Below are 23416 nucleotides of genomic sequence, written 5' to 3'. Positions count from 1 at the left end.
ATAGTCAATGCTATGGAGGGGGAATGGCTAACAGGACCTATCATGTGACACATACCACTTTCAATGTAAACATGGGGTATAAATAGGGGTGCCAAAATGGCCAAGAAAATCTTTTTTGTCATGGGGGGCATTTGTGACTGGCACACACAAGTATGTTGCACATACTGTTACAAACCAAGCTTACTACACCTGAACCATGCTAACTACATATATATAGTAAAAGAACCAAAGCTTAAATACAAAACCAAACTAAATTTACTGCAAAGATACAAGATGTCATGGAGGAAGCCAGAAAAGGTTGAGTATGACGGGTACCTGTACCAGATTCCTGATCGGCCAGAACAGCTAAGCATGACTGTTTGCTATGTTTCCGCACATGTCCTGGTCCACCACTTATATTACTCTGAGGTTGGAAGAAACTCCAGAGAACAATAATAGCAGTTCCAAGAGAACCTCCTGAATATTCGAGAAATGAATATCACAAGGTCGGTCCAGTACTTGTAACCACCAGGCTAGATGCCTATATTGGACTATTTGTAACTATTATTTGTGTTCAGCTCATTTGTCATGTTCTTGCCCCATTATCGAGTGGGGCTCCAGATCCCCTACTTGCAGGGCTAAGGATTCCGGGTAAGAATGAGCCCTTTAATAAGACATTGGATTTTATATAGCAAATGATTTACCAACAATATTAATGGATAACATGAAAGGAATCATTGAAGTCAATGTTCAGGTCACCTAATTTAATTATTACCAGCAAAGTGACCAATTGACCTAGACTCATAGCAGACTGAACATGAATTTCTCAGACTTTGCATTTGCATGCTTTCTTACAGACTGTATATACTGTAACTATTCATTACTTATACAGAGAGTATGACAGCCATATCATGCTCTAGTTGCCAACATTAGAGAATAATTTCCAGGAATTCCTTGCTGTCTTGGAGAGCTGTGCGGCACTACACGCTACATTATAACCTACTTACTGAATTTCATTATTGAATCTTTTTTTGCATTTTTTATTTGTTCAGTGAGCAACCTGAATTGGCTGCTAAGCTTCTTTTCCTGTTTTGTTTTTTAACCCCTTGGTGATATCCTCTGTACATACAGATACCTTTCCATTATTTTCTTCTTGGATTAAGATATTCTAAGATGCATGGTACAAGATGATTTTGCTATACTCTGTCACAAGATGTCTATTCTGTATGTATCTAAATGACTTGTGACCACCAAGAGGATGTGTGCTGCTGCTTACTGAGGGTGTCAGAATATTGTTGGGAAATGACCTAAGGTAAGGGGGGACAATGGTAAGTAAGGCCATGGGCTGGCAAACCCCACAAACACAACTATCATTATACTCAGGGGTCTTTTCAAACCCCCCGAGTATAATGATCGGAGGGCTAGGACAGGTGAGACAACATAAAAAACACCGTTGCATACCTCTTTTGGGCTCCGGAAGGCTTCAGGCCTACTTGGTGACATCCTAGATGTCACCTGGGCTGGGCTTGCATCGCAACATAAGCCTGGCTCACATGACATCCCGTCCATCATTGAAGATGGCCAACATCAGCAGGGAGTGCACTGGAGCCAGGGAGAGGTAAGTAACAGTGTTTTTCATGTTTGTATGCTCCCCTGGCTCTATATCATTATACCCTGTGCCCAGAGAATAATAATTCTTCATGGGTGGTCCACAATGGGACTTAATACTTTGTGCAGAGGCCTCTATGGGGCATAATACTGTGTGCAGCTCTGTGTGCAGGGGCCACCATAGGGCATAATATTGTGTGCAAGGGCCACTATAGGACATTATACGGTGCACAGGGGCCACTATGGGGCATAACACTGTGTGCAGGGGCCACTATGGGGCCTAATAGTGTGTGCGGGGGGGGGGGGGGGGGGATTCGGTCGTTCAAGGTCTTCAGGGGGGAGAAGTCAGTTGGAGTCGAGGGCTCATGTCACCTTGGGGCCCCGCCATTCTTAGTTACACCACTGCAAGCATACATGTGTATGGTGAAAGGTTGGAGCACAGGAATAGCGGTCAGTCTAGCAGCTCCTGAAGGTGTACGTAGGTGTATGTTTAGGGTTGGTCAGGGAAAGAAAAATCAAGTATGTTGATATTTTGTTCTTGTAGGAGATAAGTCACTTCTGTAGTTGCCTGGCTTCCTCTTCTCTTCACAATGAGAATACATGTGTGTTCCCACTGAATTTACATGTGTATAGAGGGAGGTCAGGGTATAGAAGTTCCATTGGAGATATACAGTAAGGCCACTGTAAAGGGCTTGTCCAGTTTCAGCAAATAACTGTTATGGTTTATGTAATAAAAAGTTATACAATTTTCCATTATACTTTTTGTATGTGTTGTCTGTAAGTGAAACTTAAAGGGGATGTCCAGTTTCAGGAAATAAATGTTATTGTTGGTATAATGAAAAGTTATGCAATTTTTCAATATTCTTGCTGTATACATTCTTAGGGGTTTTCTAGATGTGTATTTGCTATTATTCTTTGTTTACGTCCAGTAGGTAAAAATCAGTCCATGGTCATGTGATATGCAGTACATGGTCATGTGATATATAGTACATGGTCATGTGATATACAGTCCATGGTCATGTGATATGCAGTACATGGTCATGTGATATATAGTACATGGTCATGTGATATACAGTACATGGTCATGTGATATATAGTACATGGTCATGTGATATACAGTACATGGTCATGTGATATATAGTACATGGTCATGTGATATACAGTACATGGTCATGTGATATATAGTACATGGTCATGTGATATATAGTACATGGTCATGTGATGTACAGTCCAGGGTCATGTGATGTAAAGTCCATGGTCATGTGATATACAGTACATGGTCATGTGATATACAGTCCATGGTCATGTGATATACAGTCCATGGTCATGTGATATACAGTACATGGTCATGTGATATACAGTCCATGGTCATGTGATGTACAGTCCATGGTCATGTGATGTACAGTCCATGGACATGTGCTGTACAGTACATGGTCATGTGATGTACAGTCCATGGTCATGTGATGTAAAGTACATGGTCATGTGATATACAGTCCATGGTCATGTGATGTACAGTCCATGGTCATGCAATATATAGTCCATGGTCATGTGATAGGCACACAGGTGTACAGTTTGTTACCAGTCAGATATCTGATTACTGTGCTGTGACGGTAATGAGAGGTGCACCTGTGTGTCCATCACATGACCATGGACTATATATCGCATGACCATGGACTGTCCATCACATGACCATGGACTATATATCGCATGACCATCTACTGTATATCACATGACCATGGACTGATTTTTACCTACTGGACATAAACAAAGAATAATAGCAAATACACATCTAGAAAACCCCTAAGAACGTATACAGCAAGAATATTGAAAAATTGCATAACTTTTCATTATACCAACAATAACATTTATTTCCTAAAACTGGACATCCCCTTTAAGTTTCACTTCCAGACAACACCTACATTAAAATACATGCACATACATTACATTACATACACATACATTACAATACCATCTTTCCACTGTTATTAATTTATCCATGATAGATGACGCTACATAAATTATGCATTGAAAGTTACACATAGAGGCTCCCGGGGGTGTCGCCTAATAGGAATATGATAAAGTACTTTATTAAAAGATTAATAGATTTATAGGCAAATCCTATACAGAACCTTTATGCTAATTTCCATCCTCATATAGATGTTCCTGCACCCTTGACTGTACTCAGAGCAAAATCCTATTTCACCACCTTAGAAAGAAGCCACAATGAACTGTGAATCCATTCCAGGCATATCTATGTTTAATTATCTCCTTATTCCTTGGAGACACCCTAAGCACAAGATAATTTCAATAGTGTTACGTCTTTTGTAATTCCATCATTAAAGCACCATGCATTAGATGCAGCGCTAATATTCTATTCCCCGCATTAGCAATGCATCCCTATTGTAGCGAATGCTAGCGCTCTCACTTTCAGTCGCAATCTATCCGTGTTTTCTGCATTGGCAATTACCAGTGTAATCCCGTTGTAGAAATTCTGCTATCTTCACCGGTACAACTAGACAACATTATTTATATTGGTGAACAGAACTAACATCGACTGTATGCATGACGTCCAAGTGAATAAAGACCTCGGAGTCCTATCGGTTCTAATTCTGTTTCCTCGTAGCTGTACGTGAGTTCCCCCCTCCCTTCTTGTGGCTGCAGATTTTTATTACAATGTCTTCATGCAGCAATGTGAACAGGTACAAATGTGGAGCAGCTGCTGTACTGCTAAGTGTCCTTCAGGGATCCCCAACGCCATTGCTTGGTGGATTATAATGATGGCGCCATAACGAGCGTTAACGCACTGCTTGTCATTTGTCAGTATTTATGCTCCCCGCGGGAGGCATATCTCTGAGAGGAGGAGGCGGAGGGAGACAAACGTTGTAGAAATATTCATTTAAGACTAACACACCAGCGCACATGCACACACACAGGCTGAGTGATGGAAAAAGCCCACTCAGTAACATTGAAGGGAGATCAGGACGTTATTAAAAAGCAAAGGAGTAGAGGAAAGAAACCCAAGGGATGGCGGGATTGTGACAGGGAGCCTGGGAACGAGTATGATTAAGCAAGGCAAGTGCAGACAGGACTGAAATTAGTGTGATAAAGGAAGAGGGACGGGGAAGGGCCGGAATACGTGACAAATCAAGGTGAAGGCTGACGGATACAAAATGAGGATTAGGAAATCGAGGAAGCATGTCAAGTGGCAAATAATTGTGACGATCAACAGGTAGTAGTATCCTGCCTGAGCGGCTCCAGTATATGACATGCTCACAGCTATGCAAGTCGCTTGTAATAGGAAGCCTGTGCTTGTATATGTGCATATTAGTAGTAATACATTGACAGATATGGCGGAACCTATGAAACGTTTTTTTTTTATAATGATACATTTTTCTAGAAAATTCCTGTTTTTATAGATTTTTTATTTAGCTATGGTTGTAAGTACACGGTGGAGGCAGAACAGCCAATGCAAAATGTGTAATAGTGTGCCATTTACAATAGTGGAATATTCTATATGACAAATGGACCTTTGGGTTCCATTAGGGTCCAGGGCCTGGTAACAACTGCTACTGTTGCACCTCCTATAGCAATGCACTGGTTGGCGGTATCCAACATGCATTTGTATGGAAAAGTAGAAATGAGAGATCCAGTTCATAACAAGATGGGTTTGTTCTGATTTTCCAAAAATTTTGAATTCATCCATACCCGAAATATTTGGGGTTTGCCACCCAAGAATCATTATTTTACACTGAGGTCTCTCCAGCCAAGAGTGTATCGGAAGCCCGGGGAGGAGCGTGAAAATAAGAAACAGCCATAGTTAGTTTCCCTCACCTCTTCTGGTCTCCTTCATGGTGTCTGGTGCTCAGATTTGCTGCCAATAATTTCCATGGCAAATCTGCAAACAATCTGTAGGGAAAATTTTTACGTAGATTTGACATTACAGATTTTCCTGCCATTATACAAAAAATAAAAAATAAATAAATACATAAATAAATAAATAACCTCAATAACTTTGAAATCTGCTTTTCCCATTGACAACGTAAGGGTAAATCTGTAAAAGGCTAATCTACAATATAACAGAAATTGACTTCCTGTAGAAGTCCGCACATTAGTTTGAGCACACATTACAGTATATATTTTTTATGATGTTCACCGTATACCGACTTACACGCACGTGGGGATACAATAACATTTTTTTGGATGTTTACATTATGTGTTTTTAAAATTAAAAGTTGGTTTTGAACTTTTCATTATTTATTTTTATGTTTTAATTTGAACTTTTTGAACTTTTTTTTTACTTTTTACCTGTCCCACAAGGGAACTTGAATCTGGGATCTCTGATACCTAGTGTAATGTATAGCAATACATAGGCTCTATATGTGTAATGGGCAATACATAGGCTCTATATGTGTAATGGGCAATACATAGGCTCACTATGTATAATGGGCAATACATAGGCTCACTATGTGTAATGGGCAATACATAGGCTCACTATGTGTAATGAGCAATACATAGGCTCACTATGTGTAATGGGCAATACATAGGCTCACTATGTGTAATGGGCATGCATAGGCTCACTATGTGTAAGGGGCAATACATAGGCTCACTATGTGTAATGGGCAATACATAGGCTCACTATGTGTAATGGGCATGCATAGGCTCACTATGTGTAATGGGCAATACATTGGCTCACTATGTGTAATGGGCAATACATAGGCTCACTATGTGTAATGGGCAATACATAGGCTCACTATGTGTAATGAGCAATACATAGGCTCACTATGTGTAATGGGCAATACATAGGCTCACTATGTGTAATGGGCAATACATAGGCTCACTATGTGTAATGGGCAATGCATTGGCTCACTATGTGTCATGGGCAATACATAGGCTCACTATGTGTAATGGGCAATACATAGGCTCACTATGTGTAAGGGGCAATACATAGGTTCACTATGTGTAAGGGGCAATACATAGGCTCACTATGTGTAATGGGCAATACATAGGCTCACTATGTGTAAGGGGCAATATAGGCTCACTATGTGTAAGGGGCAATACATAGGCTCACTATGTGTAAAGGGCAATACATAGGCTCACTATGTGTAAGGGGAAATACATAGGCTCACTATGTGTAATGGGCAATACATAGGCTCACTATGTGTAAGGGGCAATACATAGGCTCACTATGTGTAATGGGCAATACATAGGCTCACTATGTGTAATGGGCAATACATAGGTTCACTATGTGTAACGGGCAATACATAGGCTCACTATGTCTAATGGGCAATACATAGGCTCACTATGTGTAAACGGCAATACATAGGCTCACTATGTGTAAGGGGCAATACATAGGCTCACTATATGTAATTGGCAATACATAGGCTCACAATGTGTAATGGGTAATACATAGGCTCACTATGTGTAATGGGCAATACATAGGCTCACTATGTGTAATGGGTAATACATAGATTCCCTACGTCTAATGGGCAATACATAGGCTCACTATGTGTAAGGGGCAATACATAGGCTCACTATGTGTAAGGGGCATGGGCAGTCAGAAGGCTATTGCTCGGCATGATGTAATAGTATGGGGCAGAGTATCTATTGCTATAGCCAAAGGCTAAAAATTCAGATTTCAGCTACAGATATGTTAGGGAATACATAAATTATCAATATTGTAATGTAATGGGGATAACTCTCAGAACACATAGCCATGACAAACACCATGTTTAATATTTCACGCAGTTTTCTGCTACATGTAAATGGGGTATTACACAATGTCTTACAAGGTTATTGAAGAATAAAGCTGGAGCCTTCTTGTAGGCCAACCGAGACCATAGTAATTAATGTATAGCATACATGAGCCACGCACTGCACCGATTCTCTATACATACAGTGTCTCCAACATGCCAGAGGCATACAAAGGTACAGTCAAAACCCCAAGGACTCTATGACAACCTTATTATGTGTACATGAAAAAACAGTACGGTACATGTGAGAATGATTGCCTAGTCCTCTGGGTTTCTGGGATTCAATGACTTTAAGGTCACGATTAGAGAACTAGGGATGATTTTTTTTAGTTAGAATCAGAAATGTATAATTTAGGAGGATCTATCAGTGGGCTTGAAAAACCACTCATCTGATAGGCGCTGTTACCCTGAGCATTTTGGTGTTCTGTTTTTCCGAATCCATTCAGCTACTCCAAAGATATAAGCCCTTTTAGTGGTGATAGAAATTTGGGTATACTGGGCAATAAGATTACATGACATACATGACCATGGCCCAGGAAAAACACAGTGTTACCACCCACTTGACTATGACATCCTAATCTAAAAGGGCTTATATCTTTGGAATGGCTGAGCAGATTTGGACAAATAAAAATTAAAATGCTTAGGGTGACAGCGTCTATTAGATGAGGCATATTATTGGGCTTTTCAGTCCTTCTTAGCATAATAATTCATGTTTGCAATAAATGTGAAGCTATTTTTTGTACAGTGTTATTATAACAGTAAGGTATGTACTTAGAAAATTCTAGACTTACATTTTAACTACACTCACCGGCCACTTTATTAGGTACACCATGCTAGTAATGGGTTGGACCCCCTTTTGCCTTCAGAACTGCCTCAATTCTTCGTGGCATAGATTCAACAAGGTGCTGGAAGCATTCCTCAGAGATTTTGGTCCATATTGACATGATGGCATCACACAGTTGCCGCAGATTTGTCGGCTGCACATCCATGATGCGAATCTCCCGTTCCACCACATCCCAAAGATGCTCTATTGGATTGAGATCTGGTGACTGTGGAGGCCATTGGAGTACAGTGAACTCATTGTCATGTTCAAGAAACCAGTCTGAGATGATTCCAGCTTTATGACATGGCGCATTATCCTGCTGAAAGTAGCCATCAGATGTTGGGTACATTGTGGTCATAAAGGGATGGACATGGTCAGCAACAATACTCAGGTAGGCTTTGGCGTTGCAACGATGCTCAATTGGTACCAAGGAGCACAAAGAGTGCCAAGAAAATATTCCCCACACCATGACACCACCACCACCAGCCTGAACCGTTGATACAAGGCAGGATGGATCCATGCTTTCATGTTGTTGACGCCAAATTCTGACCCTACCATCCGAATGTCGCAGCAGAAATCGAGACTCATCAGACCAGGCAACGTTTTTCCAATCTTCAATTGTCCAATTTCGATGAGCTTGTGCAAATTGTAGCCTCAGTTTCCTGTTCTTAGCTGAAAGGAGTGGCACCCGGTGTGGTCTTCTGCTGCTGTAGCCCATCTGCCTCAAAGTTGGACGTACTGTGCGTTCAGAGATGCTCTTCTGGCTACCTTAGTCGTAACGGGTGGCTATTTGAGTCACTGTTGCCTTTCTATCAGCTCGAACCAGTCTGGCCATTCTCCTCTGACCTCTGGCATCAACAACGCATTTCCGCCCACAGAACTGCCGCTCACTGGATGTTTTTTCTTTTTCGGACCATTCTCTGTAAACCCTAGAGATGGTTGTGCGTGAAAATCCCAGTAGATCAGCAGTTTCTGAAATACTCAGACCAGCCCTTCTGGCACCAACAACCATGCCACGTTCAAAGGCACTCAAATCACCTTTCTTCCCCATACTGATGCTCGGTTTGAACTGCAGGAGATTGTCTTGACCATGTCTACATGCCTAAATGCACTGAGGTGCCGCCATGTGATTGGCTGATTAGAAATTAAGTGTTAACGAGCAGTTGGACAGGTGTACCTAATAAAGTGGCCGGTGAGTGTATATGGACCATAATGAGAAGAAGCAGGAATGGTGCAGCAGTGATACGCACTGTCACTCAATTCTAAGTCTATGGGATTGACAGAGATAGCCAAGCACTGTTATTGGAAATCTCCATTAATCCCATAGAACTTCAATGGAATGGCAGCACCCATACTCAACTACATCACTGTTCACACTCATACTCATTGTGGTCATGCAGTTAGGAGAAATAGAGTATCCCTGGTGTAAAGATTAGTGTGACAAGACATTTATAACCTACCAGCAGGAGGACCGGCTTTGCACGGGTATATTACATACTTTGTTTGCATAAGCATCATGTGATCATGTGTATCTCAGTATGGATATCATTGAAAAATTTGCCATAAGTTGTTAGGCGGAGTAAGGCTCTACTACATCTCTACATACCCAGCTCTGCTACATCTCCACATATGCACAGCATGCCCAGCTGTACTACATCAATGCATACGCAGCGCATACCCAGCTCTGCTACATCTCTGTATACACACAGCATACCCACCTCTGCTACATCTCTGTATACACACAGCATACTGAGCTTTGTTACATTTTTGCATACGCACAGCCTACACAGCTCTACTACATTTCTGCATATGCACAGCATACCCAGCTCTGCTACATCTCTGCATACCCACACAGCCCTGCTACGAGTGTAGTGTATAAAAATTGCGGGGTTATTAGGGAAACCTGGAGTATAGCTGTGTGTGACAGTTGTAACACTGTGCCTTTGATTGTTCTGGCATCTCAGCAGCTGTCTAGGACACCATATAATGAGTGTGTTTTTGGCATCGATGATCCACCTGCTCTGACGTTTCGGACCCTCTGAAGCGTAACTTTTTCCTCGCACCATGCCTGTGATTGTTTCGGCATCTCAGCAGCTCACTGGGATGCCATATGATGAGCCTGTTATCGGCTTCGAAGATCCACCTTCTCTAGCATTTTGGGAGCTCTCAAGCCGGCCTAATGCTGAACTTGTTCCTCGCACCATGCTTTTGATTGTCCCAGCATCTCAGCAGCTTGCTGGGCTGACATATAATGAGCATGTTGTTGGCATCGGTGATCCGTCTGCTTCAGCGTTTCGTCAGCCTTAGGAGCCACTTGACCTCTAGCTTGCTCAATCCTCCTCAGTTCCACTTGAGGAGAAGTCTGTTGACTTCTGGCTACCTTCATAGCTCTAGTTTTTCGCAAATGCTGTGACAAACTCAATTTTCGTTTTTACAGCATGGTTAAATTTTGGAAACTGGAAATTTGGATGAAAGGGGTTTTCCCAGGTCAGTGTCTGAACACACTGCCTAGAGTGTCTTCTCCTCACTTTCTGTATTTGTCTCCCCCCTCCTCCCTCTGGCTGAACAGGACACAGAAGACTTCTGCAGACCAGAGAATGATTATTGTTATCTGTGTGTTTACATAGAGAGATAACAGAGCAGGTTATCAGCACAAAGTGCAAATAGCTGACATCTCCTCCAGTGTAACATATTATGTGAACATAAATTCATAACAGTCATGAAGCCATGTCATTTACTGGGATAAAAAGTAGCTTATGTGTTAATCGAGGTTACAAAATATCCATGTGCCAAATTTCATCCAAATCCATTCAGCCGTTTTTGCGTGATTGAGTAACAAACATCCAAACCCTCAAACTTTGACATTTAGAATTAGTAGGATCCTAACAATATATTACACATTTCCAATGTGGAAAGCTTATTAAGTTCTATACATAATAGAATAGAATAGGAATAGAAACATCTATGTAACATGTCTCATTTTTCTATAGAAGATTTCTATAATACAATATGCATTGTGGTGATCGTATGAGCCTTTCTAGGTCTTTATTACATGTTCTAGCATTCTCTGTAAGCACGTGTAACATAAAGGAGACAATATACAATAGAACAGATATATCAATACAATAGATAAGTCTGTCTCCTTTCCACTTATTATTACAATGAATTACAATGAATCTGCCATGGAGATGATTAGAGATGAGCGAGTAGCATTCGATCGAGTAGGTATTGGATCGAATGCTACGATATTCAAAATATTCGTACTCGATCGAATACTACTCGCTATTCACAGTAAATATTCAATTCAGGACCAGCATTGATTGGCTGAATGCTATACAGTGTACAGCATTTGGCAAATCAACGCTAGTTCTGCAGCAGGCTCATCCTTGCCAGTCAGGAGAGCTGGCAGCTTGCGGTTACGAGGGAGCTTACCTTTTATCAGCGCAACTGCAAGCGCTGTGCAGTTAAAGCGCCCCGGCCCCCTTAGACTATAATGGGGTCCGTGCACTTTAACTGCACAGCGCTCCTCCTAAACACTCTCCTCCTGCTACTCGTGGACTTGGTGACTCTCCTTTAGTCGAATAGTGGTTTCCCGTGAAACGAGCATTTTTTCCCATAGACTATAATGGGATTCGATATTCGATCGAGTAGTCGAATATTGAGACTCTTCTCAAAACGAATATCGAACCTCGAATATTTCACTGTTCGCTCTTCTCTAGAGATGATACAACACCAGCTATGACCAGGTGGTTTTTGTGAAAAGTGCCAGAACAATGGCAAATGAATAGCCCTCATTATGACTAACTAAGTATTATAAGTCAGTACCATTAAAGTAAATGTCCGCTCTGACGGTCGCTTATGAGATTTTTGACCCACGTGTAAACCTGGTGTGTCTTATAAATGGTTGTCTCTATTATATCACACGGGTTTTCAATAACGTTTTAAATGACCTATACTCAGGAAGATCTGTGGGGGTTGAACACCTGGGACCCCAAGGATCAGCTGTTTGAAGCAGCGGTAATACTCCCTGAGTAACACTTCACTGGTGTGAAGGATACCACTTTGCCAAGCCGCTTGGCCATCCTGCAATTACCACACTTACCTTCCACTCACCACCCGTGGGTACCCGGGTTCGTACGATAACATGAAATAAGTAGAGATGAGCGAACACTAAAATGTTCGAGGTTCGAAATTCGATTCGAACAGCCGCTCACTGTTCGAGTGTTCGAATGGGTTTCGAACCCCATTATAGTCTATGGGGAACATAAACTCGTTAAGGGGGAAACCCAAATTCGTGTCTGGAGGGTCACCAAGTCCACTATGACACCCCAGGAAATGATACCAACACCCTGGAATGACACTGGGACAGCAGGGGAAGCATGTCTGGGGGCATAAAAGTCACTTTATTTCATGGAAATCCCTGTCAGTTTGCGATTTTCGCAAGCTAACTTTTCCCCATAGAAATGCATTGGCCAGAGTACGGAACTCGACCAATCAGCGCTGGCTCTGCTGGAGGAGGCGGAGTCTAAGATCGCTCCACACCAGTCTCCATTCAGGTCCGACCTTAGACTCCGCCTCCTCCGGCAGAGCCAGCGCTGATTGGCCGAAGGCTGGCCAATGCATTCCTATGCGAATGCAGACTTAGCAGTGCTGAGTCAGTTTTGCTCAACTACACATCTGATGCACACTCGGCACTGCTACATCAGATGTAGCAATCTGATGTAGCAGAGCCGAGGGTGCACTAGAACCCCTGTGCAAACTCAGTTCACGCTAATAGAATGCATTGGCCAGCGCTGATTGGCCAATGCATTCTATTAGCCCGATGAAGTAGAGCTGAATGTGTGTGCTAAGCACACTCATTCAGCACTGCTTCATCACGCCAATACAATGCATTAGCCAGTGCTGATTGGCCAGAGTACGGAATTCGGCCAATCAGCGCTGGCCAATGCATTCTATTAGCCCGATGAAGTAGAGCTGAATGTGTGTGCTAAGCACACACATTCAGCACTGCTTCATCACGCCAATACAATGCATTAGCCAGTGCTGATTGGCCAGAGTACGGAATTCGGCCAATCAGCGCTGGCTCTGCTGGAGGAGGCGGAGTCTAAGGTCGGACCTGAATGGAGACTGGTGTGGAGCGATCTTAGACTCCGCCTCCTCCAGCAGAGCCAGCGCTGATTGGCCGAATTCCGTACTCTGGCCAATCAGCACTGGCTAATGCATTGTATTGGCGTGATGAAGCAGTGCTGAATGTGTGTGCTTAGCACACACATTCAGCTCTACTTCATCGGGCTAATAGAATGCATTGGCCAGCGCTGATTGGCCGAATTCCGTACTCTGGCCAATCAGTGCTGGCCAATGCATTCTATTAGCTTGATGAAGCAGAGTGTGCACAAGGGTTCAAGCGCACCCTCGGCTCTGATGTAGCAGAGCCGAGGCTGCACAAGGGTTCAAGCGCACCCTCGGCTCTGATGTAGGAGAGCCGAGGGTGCACTTGAACCCTTGTGCACCCTCAGCTCTGCTACATCAGAGCCGAGGGTGCGCTTGAACCCTTGTGCACACTCTGCTTCATCAAGCTAATAGAATGCATTGGCCAGCGCTGATTGGCCAATGTATTCTATTAGCCTGATGAAGTAGAGCTGAATGTGTGTGCTTAGCACACACATTCAGCTCTACTTCATCGGGTTAATAGAATGCATTGTCCAGCGCTGATTGGCCAGAGTACGGAACTCGACCAATCAGCGCTGGCTCTGCTGGAGGAGGCGGAGTCTAAGATCGCTCCACACCAGTCTCCATTCAGGTCCGACCTTAGACTCCGCCTCCTCCAGCAGAGCCAGCGCTGATTGGCCGAATTCCGTACTCTGGCCAATCAGCACTGGCTAATGCATTGTATTGGCGTGATGAAGCAGTGCTGAATGTGTGTGCTTAGCACACACATTCAGCTCTACTTCATCGGGCTAATAGAATGCATTGGCCAGCGCTGATTGGCCGAATTCCGTACTCTGGCCAATCAGCACTGGCTAATGCATTGTATTGGCGTGATGAAGCAGTGCTGAATGTGTGTGCTTAGCACACACATTCAGCTCTACTTCATCGGGCTAATAGAATGCATTGGCCAGCGCTGATTGGCCGAATTCCGTACTCTGGCCAATCAGCACTGGCTAATGCATTGTATTGGCGTGATGAAGCAGTGCTGAATGTGTGTGCTTAGCACACACATTCAGCTCTACTTCATCGGGCTAATAGAATGCATTGGCCAGCGCTGATTGGCCGAATTCCATACTCTGGCCAATCAGCACTGGCTAATGCATTGTATTGGCGTGATGAAGCAGTGCTGAATGAGTGTGCTTAGCACACACATTCAGCTCTACTTCATCGGGCTAATAGAATGCATTGGCCAATCAGCGCTGGCCAATGCATTCTATTAGCGTGAACTGAGTTTGCACAGGGGTTCTAGTGCACCCTCGGCTCTGCTACATCAGATTGCTACATCTGATGTAGCAGTGCCGAGTGTGCATCAGATGTGTAGTTGAGCAAAACTGACTCAGCACTGCTAAGTCTGCATTCGCATAGGAATGCATTGGCCAGCCTTCGGCCAATCAGCGCTGGCTCTGCCGGAGGAGGCGGAGTCTAAGGTCGGACCTGAATGGAGACTGGTGTGGAGCGATCTTAGACTCCGCCTCCTCCAGCAGAGCCAGCGCTGATTGGTCGAGTTCCGTACTCTGGCCAATCAGCGCTGGCCAATGCATTCTATTAACCCGATGAAGTAGAGCTGAATGTGTGTGCTTAGCACACACATTCAGCTCTACTTCATCAGGCTAATAGAATACATTGGCCAATCAGCGCTGGCCAATGCATTCTATTAGCTTGATGAAGCAGAGTGTGCACAAGGGTTCAAGCGCACCCTCGGCTCTGATGTAGCAGAGCTGAGGGTGCACAAGGGTTCAAGTGCACCCTCGGCTCTCCTACATCAGAGCCGAGGGTGCGCTTGAACCCTTGTGCAGCCTCGGCTCTGCTACATCAGAGCCGAGGGTGCGCTTGAACCCTTGTGCACACTCTGCTTCATCAAGCTAATAGAATGCATTGGCCAGCACTGATTGGCCAGAGTACGGAATTCGGCCAATCAGCGCTGGCCAATGCATCCCTATGGGAAAAAGTTTATCTCACAAAAATCACAATTACACACCCGATAGAGCCCCAAAAAGTTATTTTTAATAACATTCCCCCCTAAATAAAGGTTATCCCTAGCTATCCCTGCCTGTACAGCTATCCCTGTCTCATAGTCACAAAGTTCACATTCTCATATGACCCGGATTTGAAATCCACTATTCGTCTAAAATGGAGGTCACCTGTTTTCGGCAGCCAATGACTTTTTCCAATTTTTTTCAATGCCCCCGGTGTCGTAGTTCCTGTCCCACCTCCCCTGCGCTGTTATTGGTGCAAAAAAGGCGCCAGGGAAGGTGGGAGGGGAATCGAATTTTGGCGCACTTTACCACGTGGTGTTCGATTCGATTCGAACATGGCGAACACCCTGATATCCGATCGAACATTTGTTCGATAGAACACTGTTCGCTCATCTCTAGAAATAAGCTTTATAAATTTTATACATTTATTAACCCGAGTGGGTCACTACTAGCCACAGAATATACATCAGTGCCGGTCAAGCTCTTTACCTGAGGAAGAGGCCTAGAGCCTTGAAAGCTTGTAATCTGTCATCATTATTAGATAGCCATTAAAAAGGTATCAACTACTGAAGACTCTCAAGTTTTTGTTTTATATTTCATATCCACTGGTTAACACGGTACAAAAATATTTTTCCTTATAGGGGCTGTAGCAGTCTGATGACTGTAAGTAGACATCAGCACCATCTAAGTGAATAAAGCGGATGGACACAGTAATAATAATAATAATAATAATAATAATTAATAAATTAAAGCTACCCGGTGCGGTCCAGTCACAAGACCCAGCAGTCACGTTAGCATGACAAGTGGAACTGAAAGTAGAAATTTTCTATGTATATTTTTATTTCAATGGTATGAAGGTCCATAGTACATAAGCTCAGATGAGATTTTCCTGGTTGCCTAACTCTCATCTTGACCATTAATAAGTGTGTAAAACAGAATAATAGAGCCTACCATTGACTCTGCTTTGTAAAACACATTACCTATTGATTTTACTAATAATAGTAATAAATCTCAATTTAATTGGCCACTTAAGAATGATTACTAAAATGTTATAATAGCTACAGCGACCTGGAATTGGCCAGGTGACATGCATAATTTAGGAAGAACGTTGGACTAAATCTCTGTTTGTTAAATTGTAATTATACTAAAAAAATATCAATTTTTGTGTGGTACTGTAGATGAATAAGTATTAACTTTATATTAAATGAGACAATGCTCTATGGATAATAATAGGACATTAATATGTTGGACATATTGAAAAGAGGTTATGTTACTTACCTTCTCCACACTAGCATGGGTCATCACAGTCCCTGTTGTTCATGGAGGCCAAGCCAATTTTCATGTTCATTGTTCCACATAGGCACTGACCAGCAATTCTGATCCTCATGGCAGTCTGTCTTGGGTTAACAAGTGACCAGTTCCTCTGGATCCTGTTGGACCAGATGGCATCTTCTGTCTGATGGTGACCCTTGACTGCTTTGCTGATCACTATCCTGGTTTGTTGTGTTCTGCCATCTCTGTTAAACCTTTAGTTCTTGACCTTGCAATGTTCTTGAAGATTTACCACCAGCAGTATTAGATTATTCTATACAGTGACCTTGGGATCCACCTGAGATGACGTCGACAGAACCTTGCCAAGGTTACATGGTGACCACGAGTAAATTCCTTAGACCCTACCCCGCATTCTATCCTGTGGCAAATAGATCACAGTTTCTAGAGTCCACTTCTCCGTTAAACAGTATGTGACAGATCATTTAGAAATGTGTAAATTGTAAGATATCAATAAAAATACAGATATGGGAGAATTAAATAACCTTGAATATGGGGCCTTAGCAATTAGGTAAATAAATAGAGAGACCAATAGATCCACTGTCCAAGACCAGATGAAGATGACATGGCTGCCAATGTTTACATAACTATGGAGACCGAAACACTTGGGACCCTACTGTAGATGCTCTGCAAAGTAGTAAACTGAATAGAATCCAATAGAAGGAGAAAAAGGCCCCCTCCATTATCTGAGTCCTTCAGTTGACATTGATAAGGTTACTGGTTGGTGCCATATTCTTCTATTGGACTGGTGCTATATCTCATTAAAAGGGTAGTCCAGTTTCAGACAAGTATCACTGAGTATTTATATACTAGGTGAAGACTACTTGCTGCTTATTTTCTTCAGGTCTTGACAAGGACTGTTTAGTATTGCAGCACTGACCCTCAGAGAAGGCTAATCTAATGGAAAATGCAACAGTTTAGAGGTGAAATGATGCACTATACAAGTCCAAAATTGCAGGACTCCATTGATGTTGGAGGTATGTTTGAACGTAAAACTGACCATACTCTTTGGCTTAACTTGGCTAACCTGGTAGGGATGAGAAAGGGTCGGGGGGATATCGTCACTCCATAGGGAGAGACCACCATATAGGTGTATAGAGTCTTATTAAGCCTTTAGCTCTCCACTATGCAAGGGATCATGGGAAGAATATGCAAATCTGTCTTTCGTGATGTAATTAGGAAGACAGTGCCTCAGTATGTGCACACCAATAGAGGGCGCTAGCTGAGGATTCTTCCCATGATCCCTTGCACAGTGGAGAGCTAAAAGCTATTACTCTGACAAGGATGATTAGTCATACATGTATGTTTTTTCTATTGAGAGAGGCAGGGGTATGCTCAAGGGACCTTGTAGTCCCCCTTCCCCACCACTGCAACAGCATCATCGATGTCCCAACTCTAGAAGGAAAATGGTGGCGAGGATCAGGAATGCCACAGGAAGTTTGAATAATGGTGAGGGGTTTATTGACAGGTTGGTTTCCCTGTCCCCAGGGGTAGTGCCACATTAGCACTCCTGTTCATCACCTCACTAGGACAGAGGAGGAGCAGAGCTGCACTGATCCTTCCTCATTCTGATATCCCAGCCAGCTGATGAATATTATTGTGACACTGCCACCGGGGACTAAGAACCATATAAACCACTGTGTTCTAACCCCCACCCCATTATTGAACATCCTGGGGTGCTTCCCTTGTGGGAAGGGCAGACCCCCTCCCCCTTTCTGGTTATGCTCTGGAGAGTGGTGAATAAACTGCTGCTGGCCATGTCTTGTAGAGTCAAACTTGTTCTTTCGCTTGACTCCTAAAATTTGGGACATTCCCATTCCTATTTAATGGTCAGATAACATCAATCTAAGGTGCGAGTCATCATGGTACAATTCTAAACCATGATATACCAGCATACCATAAATCCTTAAACCCGTGTCTTACAGTCTCGCAACATCGTACATCGAGTATCAGGCTTACCTTATTATACGTTTGGGGAAACTAATTTAATTGTATCTCAGCTGCCATGTCTGACACGACGCTTATTTTCTTTGCATGTTGATGAAATGTTAATACAAATACATCTGTAGGACAAAAAGAAGCCGGTGACAGAAGATTAGATATTTAACCAACCTTACCAACCTGCCAATCTCACATCATATTGGAAAGCTAAGTATATAACAACGCAATATAAATTAAAAGATCTCATTTCCACCTTCACAAGTCAAGTCAGAATGTTCTCACCAACCTGGAATAAGTTGAAAAAAACGGAGCCGTTCTTTGGCATCATTTGGCACCTGTCAAAATCTCCAGCTTATAAAAACAAAATATATTATCTCAATTTCATTGAAAACCTGTCATATTTGACATCATTTCTTGTGCATATCAAGACGTAGTATTTGATAAGTATCAGCACCCGGAACATTGCGTTGCCACCTTATTTCTCTATTAAAGGGTTCAGGTTAAGTGGGTGACTGCTGTCCGACGTAAACAGGTAACCTTAATGATAGATATAGGATGTTATTAGTAAAAATAAACATAATTTAATAAACTTTTAATTGGAGTTTGATAATAAAATTCCTCTCTTATGTTATATGAGAAGACACGGGCTAGTAGTAAGCAATGTAAGGCAATAGAAATTATTGATGAAAAACATTTTCTCGACTCATAGAGGAAAGAAGCTTGAAAAGTTACTCAAGGACAAAATCCTTGTTAGCAAATGAGAATATCCTCGTGGTACTAGGGACTTCATTGTGCAATGTCGCAGCCTACGGCTTTTAACCCAGTGTCTAACTAATCAAAACTAACTAATGGCCCAAGGCAACGTTCCAGTTGTCTACAGACAGGACAGATGCTGTCAGAAAGATGGAGCTGGCCCTGGTCCTGAATCTTGCAGTCTAGCTGTTGCTTGGGAAACAGGAAATTACAGTGATTCCAAAAAAGGTGAATGTTCTCTTTGATGTTAAAGAAGAGGAAAAAAAAGAAAAAAAATGGCAAATCCGCTCATCTCAATCCTAAATTTATCAGCCCAAATCTATACTATAAAATTATTATTATTATTATTATTATTATTATTGTCATGTATGATCTTTTTACACTAAAGTTGTTAAGTGTGTGATTTTTTAATTTTTATTAGCAATCCATATTTTACTAATAATACATAAATAGTGTAACTGTAGTTGATCAACATAGGTATCAGCAGCAGCAAATATACACTGATAATGTATCAAAGGCTTGGGCCACGTCGGGGCAAGTACAGGTCAGAGAAATCTACAACATTTTGTAACTATGCAATAAAAAAAGACATGAAATCTAGTGGGTTTTCTGGGACTTATTGGCTTACCTTCAGGAGTAAAGGGTATGTCCATTTCCAGGATCATATTCAAATGTGTAGGGGTTTTCCCTCGAACATAAAAATATTTAATTTTATAGACAAGTGAAACTTGTTTGCAAATATAAGTCATTAACAATGTTGCAGAGCTTGAATAATTTATCTAACTATCTTAGGGGTGACAGTCTGATTGCCATACGTATGCAAATCATAATGAAATAGAAACTAAGATATATACTGTATATGAAGTTAGCTTAGTAGAAGCAGTGGTGCGGACCCAAAAAGTCAAGAGAGGGACACAAAATAAAACTGGTTTATTTAGTAAAACAGGAAAAATAAATAAACCTTCACTTCAGGCATAAAATGAGCAAAAACAAAATACAGCCTTAAATACAGGCAAAAACAAAACATGTTCCTGCTCGTCCGAGCGACTAGCTAAACAGAAGTAATGACCTAACTATACGTGTGGCTTACTACTAAACACACGAAAAAACACAAGCACAAATTGGTCTCACCGGACTCAGCGTCATAGGACAGACCCAGACTCCTCCTCACTTCCTGGATCTGCCCTGAAGTGCAGGCTCTGCAACCATTGGCCAATAAGTCTATGACCGCCATCTGGGGCTGAAGCCTATTCCAGACCTGACAATACAAAATATTTTTTACAAAAACAGCCCAAATCAACTAAAGTTAGAAAAATCAAAAAAAAAAAAAAAAGAGAAAACGCACTTACATGCCCCAGTATGAAAAAATCGCTTGGTAGATCCGCAGGAGTTGTATGGTGCACGGGATGTCTTCCCCCGTTGGAAGAACATAATTCAATAGAAAGAAAGATCCAGGTTTCCCAGCACAGAATACTCTGCGTTTGATCGTAGTATAAAACTTAGCTTTTATTTATTGTCGTCATACAGCCGATAAAATTGGATTATGCCAACATGATGTTTGGGACAGAAGGAGTTTGTGTCCTTGCGCCTACGCGTTTCGGAGGGCAACCTCCTTATTCATGGCATAAAAGGTGTACTGAACAAAATACTTAAATAAGATAAAATAAAAACATAAGAAAAGGATTCAAGCCCTTCCGTTTCCGTAATCACCGAGTTGTCAATCACTATAAGTATATGCAAACAGGTGAAGAAAGGGTGAAGAGATATTTGAAAAACACAATATATAGCATTTAAAAAGTGTATGATACAATTGTGAGAAAATTCTAACATTGAATTATTATGAAAAATAAGTAAATACACAAGTATACAGTCTACCCAGTATATTACGTAACACTAGACGGGATGACATGCACATGTGAAAATTATATTATTATTAATGTCATATCATAAAAAAGAGTACCTACAATCGAGACAGAATGTCAGAATAACCCGAAATCCAACTATTTATATTCATTCCCATTATGACATTATAACTGTTCCTCATAAAGTAGCCATAGGGAAAGTAGTAGTAAGGGAATGAATGTGCGCGGCCGCGGTTGTACAATTCCCTTAATAAAGATGGTGTCTTGTGTGCTAAGTATATGCGCACTATAGTATTTGCGCATGTTCCCTGATACAACCAACTTTATTGTTCCTGTCATTATGTCTTCATACTATGGTTATGTTGATCGCGTGTGCTCGTTTAAACAAATACCTATCACAGCGAGAAAAGCGCATCATAAGATGATGAATCAATAAGAAGGTAAGTTCTATTCTAATATAATTTTAAATAGATGTAATTTGATAGATGATTTTCAAAATTAGTTATAACAAAATGTCATAGAATAGAGATGTTAAAACTAATATTATAATAGGTAAAGAAAATGTACCCCTATTAGTATAGATATGATAGATCCGTTTTGTAATTCAGTCCTTTGGGGTATCTTGTATCCAATTTGAAAATCCAGGATGCCTCCCTTCTATAAATTTTACGTTGCCAATTGCCATTACGGAGGGGTTTTGCTACAAGTTCTATCCCATAAAATCTAAAGGCAGAAATATCACCATGATGGATGTTTTGAAAATGTTTTGCAGCACCAGAAGTTGGTGTAGTGTGTGTATTAACGCAACTCCATAGGTGTTCAGAGATTCTGACTTTAAGTTTTCTGGAAGTGCATCCTATATAATTTAAATTGCACTCTTCACACGTAATAACATATATGACGTGGTCAGAATTGCAATTGATGAAGTCATTGATTTGGTAAGTACGATTTTGTTCTGAGGTCATAAATAATTTTGTTTGTTTGGTATAACTGCATGTTCCACATCTAGGTTGGCCACATCTAAAAAACCCTTTTATGTTCAACCAAGTATCAGATTTGGACAAGGGTTTTGAGGAGAAATAACTTGGGGATAACCAATTCCCCAATGTTCGTCCCCTCTTTGCAATAAATTTGCAGCCTTTATCCAATATATTATTAAGTATCTCATCTTGGTGTAATATTGGCATATTTTTCTTAATAATTTTAATTATATCATTATAATTTTGGCTGAACATGGTGGAGAAGTATACTGTCTCATCTTTGTTGTTACTGTTGAGGTTACGGTTCTTGGATCCTAAAAGATCATCTCTTGTTTTGTTTGCTACTATTTTTTCAGCCCGTTTTAAACTCCATCGTGGGTATCCCCGAGATGATAGTCTGTCATGCATTATCTTGGCTTGTTCTTTAAAGTCCCTTTCTGAGGAGCAGATTCTTTTTAGTCTGGTGAGTTCACCGACTGGTATGGACTTAATAGTGTGTTTCGGATGTGCACTTTTTGCGTGTAAGATGGTATTACCTGCTTCTTTTTTTCGGAACATTTTAGTAACCACTCTACCATTTTCATTGTCCCCTAATAACACTACATCTAAGAAACAAATAGTTTTAGAGTCATAATTGGAGGTAAATTCTAGATTGAATGTATTGTTGTTGATATATTCCATAAAGGGGGCAATGTTGCTATCATCTCCAGTCCACACTATAAGGACGTCATCTATATAACGTCCATAGTAGGTCAAATTGCTGGTGAATGGATTGTTACTAGAGAAAATGTAGTGTTCTTCCCAATATGACATTGTCAAATTTGCTAAGGATGGAGAAAATTTGGCCCCCATAGGGACTCCACAGGTTTGTAAGAAAAAATCGCCATCAAATGAAAAGTAGTTATGTTTAATGAGGTAATCTATCACTGTAATTATGTATTCGTTCAGTTCCTCAGTGTAATTCGAATATGTATATAAGTGATACGATAACGCCTCCAAGGCTATATTGTGTGGTATCATTGAATACAAAGATTTTACATCGCAGGTAAGCCAACCGTAGTTAGATGTCCATGCAAAATTATTAAAAAGTCTAAGAAGATCTTTTGTATCCCGTATATATCCCGGTGTTCTCAAAACTAAGGGTTGCAATAATGAATCGACCCAAGAGCTAAGACGTTCATTAATAGAGCCTATTCCCGATATTATT

This window comes from Leptodactylus fuscus, chromosome 6 (assembly GCF_031893055.1).
Source record: "Leptodactylus fuscus isolate aLepFus1 chromosome 6, aLepFus1.hap2, whole genome shotgun sequence".
NCBI lineage: Eukaryota > Metazoa > Chordata > Amphibia > Anura > Leptodactylidae > Leptodactylus > Leptodactylus fuscus.
This window is presented reverse-complemented; position numbering follows the sequence as displayed.